Source organism: Oryx dammah, unplaced genomic scaffold, assembly GCF_014754425.2.
Source record: "Oryx dammah isolate SB20612 unplaced genomic scaffold, SCBI_Odam_1.1 HiC_scaffold_28, whole genome shotgun sequence".
Taxonomy (NCBI): domain Eukaryota; kingdom Metazoa; phylum Chordata; class Mammalia; order Artiodactyla; family Bovidae; genus Oryx; species Oryx dammah.
The window spans coordinates 108,418,267-108,422,634 of NW_024070212.1; positions in this window are offsets into that span (position 1 = coordinate 108,418,267).

Below are 4,368 nucleotides of genomic sequence, written 5' to 3' on the forward strand. Positions count from 1 at the left end.
CGAAAGGGCCCCCGCCCCTTTCCCGTCGTGCGCTGCGGCCGCGCTTGCGCAGTGCATCCGGCCAGGCTCACCCCGCCTTGAAAACGCGACCTTGGGATTGGAAACAGGGTGGGAGTGGGGGCGGCAGGCGGGGCGTTTAGGTTTCGTGAATTTGAGTGATGGCTCTATAGGCAATTTGTGTAAATCCCAGTGTCTTCGTCCTAGACATCTGCTTGCAATGCAGGAGACCCCGGTTCGATTCTTGGGTCGGGAAGATCCCCTGGAGAAGGGAAAGGCTACCAACTCCAGTATTCTGGCCTAGAGAATTGCATAGTCGCAAAGAGTCGGACGCGACTTTCACTTTCGTCCTAGAAGCGGGGAAAATTTTAGTGTTTGCAATGTAAACTTGTGAAGATTAGCAAGGCAATGGTACTTAGTAAAAATACCAGGTACAGAGTAAATTCCCGGTAAAAGGAATTTACCCAGAAGTAAGAGAAGGTGTTCAGGTTTCTCCCGTTTTGAGGAGCCAAATACTATGTTAGCATTAAAATAATCTCAAAACGGTGTGGCAAAAATCATGGCTATTTTAAATGCTACTTAAAAAATTAAATTTCAGCACTAAAATAGAATCAAACATTTGTGCTATTCCTCAAGTCATAATAGGATTATAAAAGATTTATAAAGTTCCATGGTGAATTTACTACAATTCTGTCTTTGAACATACTTCCTGAGATGATATCAAGCGGCTAAATAGGAGGCCCTTTGCAAATGACGTCCAGGTCAAAAGGGACTCCTTTGCTGATTTGGTCCATAAATATATACTGTACAGTTACACTCACTAGAATACTAGACTGGTAACTAAAGTTTCTCCAACAGTTATTCTTGCCTTCCTAATGCAGTTACATAGTAATCAGGTGTTTATTACTGACTTGATTTATTTATTACTGACTTTATTTATTACCACTTTATTACTTACTCTGTTCCCTTTGTTCCCCTTTCCTGCCTTTTTTGACTAATTCGAACATTTTTTAGTATTGCATTTTAATTTATCAATTGCATTTATGACATCTGTTTTATGTATCTCTTTAAAGATCACTTTGTGTTTACAGTAAACATAAGTAACTTTTCATAGCCTACTTAGAATCAATGTTTTACCACTTCAAGTGGAATGTAGAAATATTATTACCATATAAATCCCTTTGTCCTCTTCCCACTATTTATGTTATAGTTGTTTCATGTATTAGAATTATAAACCCCATCAGATAGTGTTATAATTTCTCTGTCAAATATCAACTATTTTTAAAGAACTCAAAAGGAGAAGAATAGTCTATTAAGTTTACCCAAATATTTACCGTTTCTCTTCTGCATTCTTGGATATTCCAGCTTCCTTCTATCTGATGAACTTCCTTTAGCAGGTCTGTTGGTAACAAATTCTTTTGGTTTTCCTTTTCTAATAATGTCTTTATTTTATACCCATGCCTGAAGGATATTTTCACTGGATATGGAAGTATATTTCTTGATAAGTTAGGAAAAAAATCCTGGCAAAGTGCTGATTCCATCAAATGAACATCACTGACCTAATCACAATGCCCAGGAGACTGAGTACTCAGATTCCAGTCTAGGTCATAAAATGACAATTTTGACACCTTCTCTCCCCGGTCATCCCCATTTGTGATATCCAACTCTTGAACTTTCAAATTATGTGAGCCAATCAGTTTTCTTTTGTACTTAACCTACATTGCCCTGGTTTTCTGTCACTTGCAGCCCAAAGTCTTATCTTTTCATAAATGTGAGGACTTCCCTGGTGGCTCAGATGGTAAAGCATCTGTCTACAATGCGGGAGACCCGGGTTTGACCCTTGGGTTGGGAAGATCCCCTGGAGAACTCATGAGCAATTTCTAACAATAAATGTGTTTTAGTTTGTAGGTTAGTAAAGTTTGTCTTACTTGATAAAATAAAGCAGTTGAGCCTATAAGATGTGTAGGCTCCTGTTTCTAATGAATGACTCTTAGAAGTGAAAAATATCAGAATCTGTGAGACAAGCCTTACCTTTTGTGTAACAACTTTAAGAGAACTGCACGCTTCTGCTTCTGATAGAAAGGGGATAAGTTCGATACTTGTCTGGACTAGGTTGTATAATTCTCTCAGTTCTACCCTCTTTTTTTTTCTAAGTTGAAATATAGTTGACTTACAACAGTATGCTAGTTTCAGGTGTATTACATAATGAAGCTCTGCCCTCTTTGATTGACTTTATTTTCAAGGTGTCTCCTTCATGGTAGCAAGGTCATCACCACAGAATCTACTTCCTCATTCACATCAGCAGGCCTATCTGGGATCTTGTGATGCTTCTGAAACCAATTACTGTGGTAAGGAGTCTAGGATACTATTATTAAATTATGCCAATCAGGGACCACTCTTGGACTTGCGAGGTAGTATCAGTCCCATTCAAAGCACTTGGCTACCACACAGTGAGGAGGATTGCATAAGTAGTATGATTTCAAGTACATTTTAAAAAATGACTCACAGAAGATACAGAAAAATATGCTAAATGTAAAGAATAGTTGCCTTTGAGACAATGAGACTGAGGGTTGATTTCTTTTTGCCTTACAGCTTAAAATATTTGTTTACTTATTTACCTCCCTGCTGCTGCTGCTGCTAAGTCACTTCAGTCGTGTCCGACTCTGTGTGACCCCATAGATGGCAGCCCACCAGGCTACCCGTCCCTGGGATTCTCCAGGCAAGAACGCTGGAGTGGGTTGCCATTTCCTTCTCCAATGCATGAAAGTGAAAAGTGAAAGTAAAGTCTCTCAGTCGTGTCCAGCTCTTTGCTACCCCACGGACTGCAGCCCACCAGGCTCCTCTGTCCATGGTATTTTCCAGGCAAGAGTACTGGAGAGGGGTGCCATTGCCTTCTCCGATTTACCTCCCTACCTCTCCAAATATAACCTTGTATCACTTTTATAATGGGGGAAAAGTCTCATAAATTTGTTGGGGAAAAAAATCAAGAGTCAAAGAATGATGCAAATAGTAGTGTGAGATTTCAACAGCTTGTTCGTAGCCAGCTAACAGGCAATAAGTGGAACAATGTGCCCCAGGGAGAGTAAGAATGAGTCGTAATTCTGTTTGTCTCCTTAAAGAGCCCTTCTCCCTCATCAGTGTTCTTTATACTAAAAAAGAGCATTTTTAAAGCCCCCTAGTACTTCACTGGTGGTACAGTGGATAGAGGTCCACTTGCAAATGCAGGGGACATGGGTTCAAGGCCTGCTTTGGCAAGATCCCACATGCCATAGAACAATTAAGATTGTGAGCCACAGCTACTGAAGACTATGTGTCTAGAGCTTGTGCTCCACAACAAGAGAAGCGAGTGCGACGAGAAGCCTGTGCGCTGCCACGAAGAGTCACCCCTGCTCCCTGCAACTAGAGAAAGCCAGTGCATACAACGAAAGCCCAGCACAACCAAAAATAAGTAGATAATTAAAATAAAAGCACCCTAACTATGTGTCTCAGGAGAACTGTTTGAAAGATATATTGGATTTTCTTTGCTGGTTATCACACAAACTCAAATGAAACTCACTCTGTAACTCTTGCTCGGCATCTCTGCCTGACATGTACTTTCTCTGTTTCTGAAACTGGGTATCTTTGCTCTTACAGCTCACGTCCTAGTACTTAACATAAGAGTAGGCAAGGAGTCACTTTATTGCAATACTATCTTTGGGGTCAGACAGCCTATGTGTAAATTCTGGTTCTCTTATTTACTGGAGAAGGCAATGGCAACCCACTCCAGTACTCTTGCCTGGGAAATCTCATGGACGGAGGAGCCTGGTAGGCTGCCATCTATGGGGCTGCACAGAGTCAGACATGACTGAAGTGACTTAGCAGCTGCAGCAGCAGGGGTGGGGTGCTTGTGAAGGGAAGCATGGACAGAGCACGTCCAACTAGTAGCAACCCCATGGACTACAGTACACCAGGCTCCCCTGTCCTTCACTATTTTCCAGAGTTTGCTATCTAACCATCTCATCCTCTGTCACCATCTTCTCTTCCTGCCTTCAATCTTTTCCAGCATCAGAGTCTTTTCTAATGAGTCAGCTCTTCACATCAGGTGGCCAATATATTGGAGATTCAGTTTCAGTCAGGGTTGATTTCCTTTAGGATTGTCTGGTTTGATCTCCTTGCTGGACAGGGGACTCTCAAGAGTCTTCTCCAGCACCACAAATTGAAAGCATCAGTTCTTCAGCACTCAGCCTTTTTTATGGTCCAACTCTCACATCCATACATGACTACCAGAAAAACCATAGCTTTGAATAGATGGACCTTTGTTGGCAAAGTGATCTCTTCTTTTTAACATGCTATGTAGGTTTGTCATAGCTTTCCTTTCAGGGAGCAAGTGTC